Here is a 13,845-nt window from a genome sequence, read left to right on the forward strand (position 1 = left end):
GAGACCATCATATAAACAAATAATGACAGTATTATTATGTGACACGTGTTATGGAAACCCTGTGGAAAGAGCCTTGGAAAAGACTTTATCGTGGAAATAATTGTTGGGCTAAAAATTTCCCGCTTAGAAGAGAGAGTGAGAAGGGAAAGACCTAATAAGATTTGTATATAGTAAACAAAATGTATTTATAAAATTTGACAACCTTTTTAGGATCATAAAATAGCATACACAATGGTGAACACAGGAGAGGAACTGAGAATGTAAACTGGTACACACATTTACATACCAAGTCAACTTTATACTTTAAGCAAAAAGAAGGCCTAGATTTATAAGCAGAAGATTGGCACAATTTCGGCTTTAGATTAATTTCAGGACAGTAAGAGGGTGGAGAGGAAAATGAGACAAGTCAGTAAGGTAAGCAATAGTAATTATCAATAGTAGTAAAAACCACTAACTTACTTAGGGCCTTATAACAAGCAGTTTAAGTAGAGTTGGGAAGGGGGAACGTCTGTGTTAAAGTTTAATGAGGGGTGCCATGTGGCTCAGATGTTTAAGTGTCTGCCTTAGCTCAGGTCATGATCTCTACGTCCTGGGATCAAGCCCCACGTCCAGCTCCCAGCTCAGCAGAAAGTCGTCTTCTCCTCTCCCTCTCCTTCTGCCTCTGCCTCTCCCCTGCTTGTGTGCGCTCTCTCTCACTCTCTCTCTCTAATGAATAAATAAAAATCATTAAATTAAAATAAATGAATAAATTTATTTATTATTAATTTTATTTAATTTCTCCAGAAGAAACTTTCAGACTCTTCAATATGCTAATAAGAACTGCAAATCTCCAAGAGAGAGATAATTTACAACATATCCCAGATTTATTTGACTAAAGAAGCCTCTTTTGCCAGGACCACCTATCATCTCAAAGAACCATGAAGAAACACTTTAACACTGTTCTAGAAAAGAAAAGGCAGCACTAAGCGAGAAAAGCAGAGGGCAGTAGAGGGCTTAAGACAGGAGTAAAACAATAGCAAATGTGAGTAACAGAAAGAAATCTAAAATCCTGGCAAGCTATGTTAAGGACCAAACTAGATATATAAAATACCAGTCTACTAACTTATACAATTAGCAAATATTTTAATTCATACGGGGTAAGGGACTGATAGAATGACTATTTCAAAAGAGTAAGGGTAAAAAACAGTAATGGTATGGGGGGGGGGGGGGGGATAAAGCCAAAAAGATGTTACATATAGAGATTAAGAATAGATCAGAAAACTAAAGAAATGAGAAAGATACACCTATAAATATTTTTGAGATTTTGGTCAGAAACAGAACCATTTTTTAAACCATATGAGTAGGTACGTCAAGGAATGTAGACTGAGTACCACTGGAATACAGAAATTTTTTTCAAAATCTTATCCATTCATCAGAAGGAGAAAGAGAAAGCGTGTGCACATGCACACACACACACGCTGGGGGAGGGGCAGGTGGAGAAGTAGGCTCCCCACTGAGCAAGGAGCCTAATGAGGGACTCAATCCCAGGACCCTAGTATCCTGATCCCAGCCAAAGGCAGCCGCTTAACCAACTGAGCAAGCCACCCAGGCATCCCTGGAATACAGAAATTAAGGAAAAGTAAAGTTAAGGTATTAGATGACCTTCAATGTCCAACTGCCAATATGATGTCAAGAATTACATCCAGAAAAAAAAAAAAAAAAAAAAAAAGAATTACATCCAGTATCAGTGAATATAAAAGAATAACCCAGAGGTTCCTAGATTGAAATGCCAAGTCAGATAAAAAATATAGGCAGCAGGCCACCAGTCTTAAAGGAAGAGGAACTACAAAGACAGAAGAATAAATAGATAACATGCAGAAAAATATGGGTCTGGTTTCCTGGCTTTGAAATGTGAGGAAACTAAGCTACATCCCTTACAGGATTAGGACAGAGTAATGGTTCTCAATCTTTTTGTTTGTTTTAATACATCTGAGAAATAGAATATAAATTCCCAACAGAAACAAAGAGGAAAAAAAGAATGAGGAAGAGGGATGATAATTGTGAGTAGTTTCTAGTAACTATAAAATGCCTTCCAAAGGAAACTGTAATTCTTATATAATGAAAACCACTGCTTTAAAACTGATACTATCAGGGCACCTGAGTGGCTCAGTGGGTTAAGCCTCTGCCTTCGGCTAAGGTCATGGTTTCTGGGTCCTGGGATCGAGCCCCACACTGGGCTCTCTGCTCAGCAGGGAGCCTGCTTTCCCCTCTCTCTCTCTGCCTACTTGTGATCTCTGTCAAATAAATAAGTAAATAAATATTTAAAAAAAAAAAAAACTGGTACTATCACAGAAAACTTAAATAAAATTTCCAAAGACAAACTAACATTTATTTGTTTCTTTTTTAATCTATGTGGCAGAATTCAAGACACCATCACATAATGATACAAGTTCCTGCAAAAATATCCAGAGCTCTTACAAATATTTGTTTAAAAAAAATTTTTTGAAGATACACCATCAGCTAATACATGTCTAGTATGCTCATTTGTTTATCTTTACACATTTATGAAGTTAATACAGTCTTACAGTACTTCTATTTTAAAGATTTTATTTCATTTTATTTTATTTTTTGAGAGAGAGGCAGAGCGAGAGGGAAAAGCAGGTTCCTTGCTAAAGCAGGGAGCCTGGGCTTGATCCCAGGACCCCGAGATCATGATCTGAGCTGAAAGCAGAGACTTAACCAACTGAGCCATCCAGATGCCCCAGTATTTCCACGTTATACACTAATGAGGCACCCTAAGTTTATGAGTTGCCTAAAGTGACACAAACAGGACTGGTTTAGGACTATAAACAAATGTCCCAATCTGGGGCTCAATGTTTAGGCACCAAGGTAGGTCTGCTCATCTAAACCAACAGTTCTCAAACTTTTTGAGATGTGTTCATATTCTTAAAAATTACTGAAGATTGAGGGACGCCTGGGTGGCTCAGTTGGTTGAACAGCTGCCTTCAGCGTCCTGGGATCGAGGCCCACATCGGGCTCCTTGCTTGGCAGGGAGCCTGCTTCTCCCTCTGCCTCTGCCTGCCACTCTGCCTGTGCTCGCTCTCACTCCTCTCTCTCTGACAAATAAATAAATAAAATCTTAAAAAAAAAAAGAAAGAAAGAAAGAAAGAAAAATCTTTTAAAAAAATTACTAAAGATCGAAAGAACTTTTTTTGTGTGGGTTATAGCTACTGATACTAATATTATTAGATAATAAAACCGAGAAATTTTTCAAATACAAGAATACACTTATTAACTCATTCTATAAGGCCATTATAACCCTAGTACCAAAACCAGACAAAGACATCCTAAGAGAATTATAGACTGGTATCTTATATGAATATAGATGCAAAAATTTTAAACAAAATTCTAGCAAACTAAAGGATTAAACACCAGGACACCAAGTGGTATGTCTCTTGGGAATGCAAGTTTGGTTCAATTATATATTCATATATATATATATATACACATATATATATATGATTAATATGAAAATTAATCAGTGTAATATACTATATTAATAACATAAAGGACAAAACAACAGTCATCTCAAATGATGCAAAAATGCATTTGATAAAACCTAACAAACTCTTAGGATAAAAATACTCAATGAACTAGAACAGAAAGAAACTGCCTCAATCTTACTGAGGCCATCTAAGAAAAACCCACTGGTGACATCATACTTAATAGTGAAAGACTAGATGTTCTCTCCTCTAACAGCAGAAACAAGACAAGAATGTCCATTGTCTCCACTTATAGTCAACACTGTACTAATCAGGTAGTAAAAGAAATAAAAAATAACCAGATAAGAAAGGAAGAAGTAAAACTATGTCTATTTGCAGATGACATGATCTTACATATAGAAAATTCCAAGAAATCCACAAAAAACCATCAGAGCTAATAAATGAGTCCAGCAAGGTTGATCTCCAAAATCACTATACAAAGTCAGGTGTATTTTAAACACAAGCAATGAACAATCCAAAAATGAAATTAAGAAAACAATTCCAGGGGCGCCTGAGTGGCTCAATGGGTTAAAGCCTCTGCCTTCCGCCCAGGTCATGATCCCAGAGTCCTGGGACCAAGCCCCACATAGCGCTCTCTGCTCAGCAGGGAGCCTGCTTGCTCCTCTCTGTCTCTATCTCTCTCTGTCTCTCTCTCTCTACCTGCCTCTCTACCTACTTGTGATCTCTGTCAAATAAATAAATAAATAAATCTTTAAAAAAAAGAAAAGAAAAGAATTCCATTTACAATAGCATCAAATAGAATAAAATACTTAGGAATAAATTCAACAAAAGTAGTACAAAGCTTATACACTAAAAACTACAAAACACTGTTGAAATAAATAGGTAAAGGCCTATTTAATGGAAATAAAAGTAAATGAAAACATCTCATACTCATGATTGGAAGACTTAATATTAAGATGACAAGAGTCCCCGCTTTTAATTACCAGATTCAACACAATTCCTTTCAAAACTCAACTCTTTTTCTTTTTTGCAGAAATTGACAAGCTGATCCTAAAATTCATATCAAATTGCAAGGAACTCTACCGAGCCAAAAAATCTTGAAAAAGAACAAAGTTGGAGGGCTCACACTTCCAGAATTCAAAACTTTATACAAAGCTACAGTAATCAAGACTGGGTGGTACTGGCGCTAGAATACACATATAGATCAAATCAGTATCCAGAAACAATTGAGAATCCACAAATAAACACAGACATTTATGATCAACTGATTTTCAACAAGGATGCCAAGACCATTCAACAAGAGAAAGACCAGTCTTATCAATTAATGGTGGAACAACTAGACAGCCTCATGTAAAAGAATAAACCTGGGGGCACCTGGGTGGCTCAGTGGGTTAAGCCTCTGTCTTTGGCTCAGGTCACAGTCTCAGGGTCCTGGAATTCAGCCCTGTATCTGGCTCTCTGCTCAGTAGGGAGCCTGCTTCCCCCTCTGTCTGCCTGATGCTCTGCCTACTTGTGATCTCTCTTTCTCTCTGTCAAACAAATAAATGAAATCTTATAAAAAAAAAAAAAAAAAAGAAAGAAAGAAAGAAAGAAGAAAGAAAATATTTTTTAAAATTTTTTTAAAAAAGAAGAAAGCTGGACTTCTACCTCGCACCACATACAAAAATTAACTCAAAATGGATCAACGATCTAAATGCAAAAGCTAAAACTATAAAACTGTTGTAAGAAAATAGAGGTATAAATTTTTATAATCATGGATTAGGCCATAATTTCTTAGGTATGACTCCCAAAGCACAAGCAATCAAAGGAAAAATACATAAATCAAACTTTATCAAAACTGAAAACTTAACTGAAAATGAAAAAAATGAAAAAAAACCAGGATGCCTGGATGGCTCAGTCGGTTAAGCATCTGCCTTCTGCTAAAGTCATGATCCCAGGCTCCTGGGATCAAGTCTTACATCTGGCTCCTTGCTCAGCAGAGAACCTGCTTCTCCCTCTGCCTGCCCCTCCCCGCTTATGCTCTCTCAGACAAATAAATAAAATCTTTAAAAAAAAAAAAAAGTGAAAATGAAAAACAAACAAATATGGCAAATCCTCCAAAAATTAAATGTAAATTTACTATATGATCCAGCAATTCCAATTCTGGTTATACATCCAAAGAGCTAAAAAGCAGAAACTCAAACAGTTATTTGTATGCCCTTGTGCACAGCAGTATTACTCATAACAGCCAAAAGATGGAAGCAACCAAAGTCTGACCAACAGATGAACAAACAAAATGTAGTATATAAAAGATATATATACACAAGAGAATAATATTGTTCAGCCTTAAAAAGAAAGGAAAAATTTTTTTAAGATTTTATTTATTTATTTGATAGACAGAGATCATAAGCAGGCAGAGAAGCAGGCAGAGAGAGGAGGAAGCAGGCTCCCCACTGAGCAAAGAGCCCCATGCGGGGCTTGATCCCCGGACCCTGGGACCCTGGGATCACCACCCGAGCTGAAGGCAGAGGCTTTAACCCACTAAGCCACCCAGGCGCCCCATAAAGAAAGGAAATTCTAATACAAGCTACAACCTTGAAGACACTGTGCTAAGTTAAATTTCAGTCACAAAAGGACAAATACTGCACAACTCTACACAGAGTAGTCAAATTCATTGTGACAGGATATAGAATGGTATTTGCTAAGGAGCTATTGCTTAAAAGGTACAGAGTTTTTGGTTTGTGCAAAATGAAAAAGTTCAGGGGATGGACAGTGGTGATGGTTGCACAACAATCTAAATGCCCTAATATCACTGAAGGTATGCATAAAAATAGCTTAAAATGATAAATTTTATGTTAGGTATATTTTACCACAATTTTTTAAATTTTTAAAAAGAGAGTGTCCAAGTGGCTCAACTGGTTAAGCGTCTGCCCTTAGTTCAGGTCATGATCCCAGGGTCCTGGAATGGAACCCTCGATCTGGCTCCTTGCTGAGCAGGAAACCTTCTCTCTCCCTCTGCCCTTCCCCCCTGCTTTTACACACGGGCATGCACATGCGCACTCGCTCTCTCTCAAAATGATGAATAAAATCTTTTTTTTTTTTTTTTAAAGATTTTATTTATTTATCAGAGAGAGAGAGGGGGAGAGAGCGAGCACAGGCAGACAGAATGGCAGGCAGAGGCAGAGGGAGAAGCAGGCTCCCTGCTGAGCAAGGAGCCCGATGTGGGACTCGATCCCAGGATGCCGGGATCATGACCCGAGCCGAAGGCAGCTGCTTAACCAACTGAGCCACCCAGGCGTCCCGATGAATAAAATCTTAAAAAAAAAAAATTTTTTTAAGAAAATGGGAGAACATTTTTGCAAACCATGTATCTGGTAAGAGTCCAGTATCCAGAATATATAAAGAATTCTTAAGATTCAAAAATTATAAAATAAATAAATAACCTAATTTTTTTACATGGGCAAAGGAGGGGCACCTGGGTGGCTCAGTAGGTTAAGCATCTGCCTTCAGCTTGGGTCCTGGGATCAGACCCTCAGCAGTGAGCAGGCTTTTCCCTTTTCTTCTGCCCCCCCCCTCTTCTTTTGCCCCTCCCCCACCCCACTCTTGTGAGGTCCCACACGGGCTCTCTCTCCCTCTCTCTCTCTGTGCCTCTCTCAAATAAATTAATAAAATCTTTAAAAACAGGGACACCTGGGTGACTCAGTAGGTTAAGCATCTGCCTTCTTGCTCAGCAGGGAGCCTGTTTCTCCCTCTGCCTGCTGCTACCCCTGCTCGCTAGCTCTCTCTCTGACAAATAAATGAAATCTTTTAAAAAACCTTTAATCTCTAGAAATAAATAAATGAACAAAGAATGTGAATAGACAGTTCTCCAAATAAAATATACAAGTGGCCAAAAGGCACAAGAACAGATGCTCAACATCAAGAGTTATTTGAGAAATGCAAATCAAAACCAAAATGAATACCACTTCACCCACTAGGATGGCTTTAATTAATAAGATGAACAATAATAAGTGTTGGTGAGGGGACGCCTGGGTGGCTCAGTTGGTTGAGCAGCTGCCTTCGGCTCAGGTCATGATCCCAGCGTCCTGGGATCGAGTCCCGCATCGGGCTCCTTGCTCAGCAGGGAGCCTGCTTCTCCCTCTGCCTACCATTCTGTCCGCCTGTACTCGCTCTCTCTCCCTCTCTCTCTCTGACAAATAAATAAATAAAATCTTTAAAAAAAAAAAAAAAAAAAAAAAAAAAAAAAATAAGTGTTGGTGAGGATGTGGAGAAAATAGAATTCTCATACTCTGTTAGTGGGAATACAAAATGGTGCAGCCTCTTGGGACAATAGTTTGGCAGATACTCATAAAGTTAAACATAAAATGGGTTAAGTGTCCAATTCTTAGCTGACTCTTGGTTTCAGCTCACATAATGATCTCAGGGTCTAAGGCTCCAAGCTCAGCATGGAGTCTGCCTGAGATTCTCTCCTCTTTCCCTCTGCCCCTCCCCCACTCACTCACAAGTGGCACTCCCCACCATATATAAATAAATAAATATAAAATTTTTAAAGTTAAACATAAATGCATCCAAATACTCAGCAATTTCACTCCTGGGTATATAGCCAAGAGAAATGAAAACAGACATCCACAAAAAAAATATATATCTTTTTTTTTTTTTTTTTTTTTTTGAGAAAGAGAGAGAGCATGTGAAGGGAGGGGTGGCAGAGAGAGGGAGAAAAAATTCCAAGCAGATTCCACCCTCACCAGAGCCCAGTGTGGGGCTCAATCTCATGATCCTGAGATAATGACCTAAGCCAAAATCAAGAGTCAAACACTCAACCAACTGAGCTACCCAGGCACTCCTCAGACAAAAACTTTTACGTGAATGTTCATAGCAATATTATTCATACTAGCCAAAAAGTGGTAACAACCCAAATGACTATTAAATGATGAATGAATAACAAAGCATGGTATCTTTATAGAATACAGCCCATAGAATGCAATATTATAAAAAGGAATGAAGCACTAATACATAATATGGAGAAACCCTGGAAACACTATGCTTGGTAAAAGAAGTCACGCACAAAAAGCCACATGTATGATTCCAGAACAGGCAAATCCATAGACAGAAAATAGCTTAGTAGTTGCCAAAGGCCTGGAGGAGAGGGTAATGAGGAGTGATTGCTAATGAGCACAGGGTTTGTTTTTGGAAGGATGAAAATGTTCTGGAATTAGATAGTGATGGTTACAGAACCTTATGAATACATACTTAACACTATACTTTAAAAGGATGAGTCTTATGATACTGTAAACTATATCTCAAAGAAAAATTAACAAATACTCCATTAGTCATCAAAACAATGTTTTGTCTTTTTTTTTTTTTTAAGATTTTATTTATTTGACAGATCACAAGTAGGCAGAGAGACAGGTGGGAGACGGGGGGGAGGGGGGGGCGGTGGGGGGGACCAGTTTCCCTGCCAAACAGAGGGACCAATGCGGGGCTCGATCCCAGGACCCTGGGATCATGACCTGAGCCTAAGGCAGAGGCTTAACCCACTGAGCCACCCAGGCACCCCCAAAGCAATGTTTTAACATATAGTGTAGACATCACTCTACATTCTAGATGACAGGAGAAGGTAAAAGACAAATAGCTTTTTTTCTTTTTAAAAATTTTATTTATTTATTTGATGAAGAAAGACACAGTGAGAGGGAACACAAGCAGGGGGAGTGGGAGAGAAATAGGCTTCCCGCCCAGAAGGGAACCCAATGCAGGGCTCGATGCCAGGACCCTGGGATCATGATCTGAGCCGAAGGCAGACGCTTAACAACTAAGCCACCCAGGTGACCCGGCAACTATTATCTTAATATTAGTATGAGAACAGCTGTGACTCAGAGATCCCCTCAAAAAGGTCACCAGAATTTGAATACCGCTACCCTAAACTAACAAATACTTAGTAAGTGATCATTTCTACTTTGATTTAATTTTTTTTAAGTTTACTTATTTACATAATCTCCACCCCAAACATGGAGATCTAATCCATGACCCTAAGACCAAGAACAGGATGCTCTTCCAACTGAGTCAGCCTGGTGCCCCTGATTGAACAATTTTTTTTTTTTAAGATTTTATTTATTTGACAGAGAGAAATCACAAGTAGGCAGAGAGGCAGGCAGAGAGAGAGAGAGGAGGAAGCAGGCTCCCTGCAGAGCAGAGAGCCCGATGCGGGGCTTGATCCCAGGACCCTGAGATCATGACCTGAGCCGAAGGCAGCGGCTTAACCCACTGAGCCACCCAGGAGCCCCCTGACTGAGCAATTTTAATGACAATTATTTAAACTACAATGTGCAGGAAAGACTGACAAAATGCAAGCAGATTTCACTATTATGTATAATTCACACTTTATATTCTTAAAATATATTTTTTTCTTAAAAATGTATTTTTTGACAACCCATGTAAGTGTGCTGAACTTAACACCCTCTGCATGCTCAATTTTGACAACCCAAGTCTGGGGTACAACATAATGTAGTGGTTAAGAGCTCTAACTGCAGACTCAGACACTCTGAACACTGAGTTCAAATACTAAGTCTGCAGCGAACTAGCTATGAAATCCTGTCCAAGATACTTAGCCTTTCTGTACCTCTTTCCTCACCTGTAAATGAGGATAATACAAAAGGGTTGTTGAAGACTGAGTTAATACTTAAGATCTTTAGAAAGAAATTACACCTCGTAAAAATTGCAGTAAGTTATCTATCATCACTGTAAATCAAATACCCACCTAAAACTACCAGACTATTGGGGGATCTGGCTGGCTCAGTCAAGTGGAGCATGCAACTCTTGATCTCAGGGTTCTGACTTTGAGTCCCTTATTAGGTGTAGAGATTACTGAAAAATAAAATCTTTGCAAATAAATAAATTAAACTACCAGACTATTACTATTATGTGACTTACACCAATTTCTTCTTGAAAGTACAGGTTGCTTTGTGCAAGGATGAGCACTTTGCTCATCCTTGCTGATGAACACAGAGCTTGCAGGAAGCCCATACTCCCCAAGCCCTCATCCTATTGCTTTCTAATGCTAAACTAGAAATTAGTCAACCAAATTAAGGAATGAAAAAACTTCCTAAGTAACTATAACAAGTGATTACCTCCAGAGGTATTTTTATCTCAAAAGAATCTTCTAAGGGGCGCCTGGGTGGCTCAGTGGGTTAAACCTCTGTCTTCGGCTCAGGTCATGATCTCAGAGTCCTGGTATGGAGCCCCATGTCAGGCTCTCTGCTCCGCACAGAGCCTGACTCCCCGCGCCCCTCCACCCCCCACCTCGCCTACTTGTGATTCTCTCTCTCCCTCTCTCTCTCTGTCAAACAAATAAATAAAATTTTTTTAAAAATCTTCTAAGAAATTTAACATTTGGGATCCTCAAAAACTACTCTGAAATACAGCAACTACTAGAAAGAGGAGAAAAGAATATCATGAAAAAGGGTGCTTGACCATCCACCAAAAATGGGTTAACTCTGTTGGTAAGGAAGCCGAAGAGAAAGAAATACTAAACTAGGAGTCAGAAAACATACTTGTAATCACAACTCGAATACTATCTCACTTGGTGATCTTGTGTAACAAAATAAAAATCCAAAGGCCTTAACATACACAATAACCTTCACTCTCTATTTCCAACCATTTCGCTCACCACTCTATCCATATATCCTCAACTCTTGCCACACTGAATTTCTCAACTCTTCCTATTCTGAGCCCTTAACAACTTAACATCTTTGCATAGGTTATTCCTTAGTTCTGGACCAGCCTCCAGACTATACCCCCTTTTTTACCAGGCAAACTCCTACTCATCCTTCAAGAGCCAGCCTCTTCCCTCTGACCTTCCATGACCCAGTGCCTTGTAATTTATCTATATTATATGCAGACTCAGTTCCCTGAAGGGAGAAACTGTCTTCAATAATTCTGTGTCTCTAAAACCTACCAGTGTCTAGGATAATGTACAAATGCAAATGTTTGATAAATGATTAAATGATCGATGAATGAATAACCCTAGGCAGTCCATCCTACAAAACTGAGAGACTACTTGATACATCTGGAAAGCAACAAGGCATATATAATAGGAAGAACACACTGAGCTGTTCCAAATCGGACTCTACGATCTTAAGCAGAGACTGAACTACAAAAAAGGTTCCATAAGGTTGTTAAAAGTAAAAAAAAATAAACATGTCTAGCACAATGCCTGGTAAAAAGTTACTCAAATTCAGTTCCCCTTTCTCTCCCCCTTAACTCAGGATAATTATGGACACTCAATGAATTAATGTTGAGAACAATTTGGAAACCATAACACATTATACAAAATAAATCTATCACTTTAGGGGAAAATATCTAAACTGTTCATCTTTGCATTTATATAACTTTTCTTTTTGGATCTGTAAAAACTGCTTGGGGACATATGCTGGTTTTTAAACATTTCCCCAAATTACACAATTATCTAGAATTCTAGAATTAAAACTTAGTTTAGTGTAAACCTTCTTAATTCACTTAGTTCAGTTTACACCATCTTAATTCCTCTTAGATTAAGAAGAAAAAAAATCTACCTATCACCTATTCTGCTTTAAACTACAGTGTTTTCTCCTTGTTTTAGGTCTTTAAGAACTGTTCTTCCTTAGGACATACTTCTATCTGCAGTCATGACTTTCACTGAATTTTGTAATATTATTTTATGGATTCCAGTATTTGTAGTTTACTTTCGAAAATAACACATCTCACTTAATTGTTATATCAAAATGGTTTGTTCTTTTTAAGGATAAACAAATTTTACGGCATCAGAATTTATAAGTAAGTCTTATTTATTGCCTGAAAACAGACACTTTCTGTAGAAAATAAATTCAAAAAACTTTCTCTACCCACAGATCCTGATTTGACATTGTATAAGGAACACAACATTAAAACAAAACAAAAATGGAACACAACATAATTGATGATTATTCATGTCAAGGTTAACCCTGAGGTCAAAAAAAAGTTTCTCTACTTACTAAACTGAACCTGCTCTGAGAACTAATAAAAATTCTCCTTAAACAACTTTCTATTAATCAGAAATACTTATAGTTGCTATTATAAATTTTTATTTTAAAAGGTCTAAAATTATAACAGACATTACTGTTCTAGTTAAATGAACTAAAAATAAATGTGAATCTGTGTGATTTAGGAATTACGAAATTGAACTAAACTTACATACATGATAACATCCTGTATATTTATCTGTAACTGATAACAATTTGACCTAGGACAATGAAAAGACCTTTTCTCTTTGTATTCAGACATTTGCTACATTTAAAACATTGAATGTCAATAACTTTCACTTCCTCTTCTGTATTATTTCAAGGAACCTTTAATTTTATTTTCCACACTAGTCAAATTAAAAATTGCAAATAGGAAGACTTACCGAAAAGAGCTCTCTTTCAAAGCAACTTTCTTTTGTTTATATTAACAATTACATTTTAAAGCATAAAATACATAAAATTTTAAAGCATAAAATGCTTATTGTCCCCAAAGTATACGGTTTTTAAGAACACTCTTTAAAATTTGTTTATAAAAGCATCACAGCAGACTAGACACTAGTGAATTCATTATTTTTAAAGCACAGCATTCTAAATGAAGCAATTTCAAAATTTTACAAGTTGTGACTAGGATGCAATGTGCAGCAATTTTTAAGGACACCTTACAAGGGTGCTGAGCCTAAAGAAAATTCCAGCGTACAATGTACTCATATACAGAACATGCTGACTGACACCAAGAACAAAAAAGTCAATTTTTTTTTAAAGCATTCCACAATCCACCACCCTAGTATAGTACTCTCTCTAAATTGTCGTATCTAGTTGGGATCATCCAGTTTTATTAGCTAATAGTTCTCATTACTTTAGAAACAGGATATGTTCTGTTTCACCAAGTGTTACACATTTCGCTACTACAAGACTTGGCGGGGGAGAGGGGCCTTTTGGAAACAAAAGGTAATCTGATCCACTACAGCTAATTACTAAATGCACGCCAACAAAACAATTTGAATTGCGTTTCTAGACACTAAAAAGATCACAAAACCAAGTAGAATATCACATGTGTCAGGAACTACTTTTGTATAAAAAATATATCAAAATGAAAAAACATGGTATACCGAAACAAGATCTCACACAAGTTTCAAAATTCATCTGATTAAAGATCGGATAAATTTACGAAAAAAAAATGTTCAATCAACGTTCCTAAAATAACAGTAATTCATCCCATTCAGGCATGACTAGAAATCTGGACGATGTGCTTCTTTCACGTCCAAATATCTCATTCTTTTGCGATCCGGATACCAAAAGGACCTGAAACCTCTCGCGGAGGCGTGCAACACACACAGCTAGTGCTGTCTGTT

The 13,845-nt window shown here is 37.6% G+C and overlaps 1 protein-coding gene across 13 annotated transcripts in view; it reads right to left on the reverse strand.

Moving 5' to 3' along the window:
* The window catches only part of TUT4 (terminal uridylyl transferase 4), a 133,621-nt gene that overhangs the window by 119,013 nt on the left and 763 nt on the right, over window positions 1–13,845 (reverse strand). The gene's annotated exons all lie outside the window — the stretch shown is intronic.

This window comes from Mustela lutreola, chromosome 10 (genome assembly GCF_030435805.1).
Source record: "Mustela lutreola isolate mMusLut2 chromosome 10, mMusLut2.pri, whole genome shotgun sequence".
NCBI classification, from domain to species: domain Eukaryota; kingdom Metazoa; phylum Chordata; class Mammalia; order Carnivora; family Mustelidae; genus Mustela; species Mustela lutreola.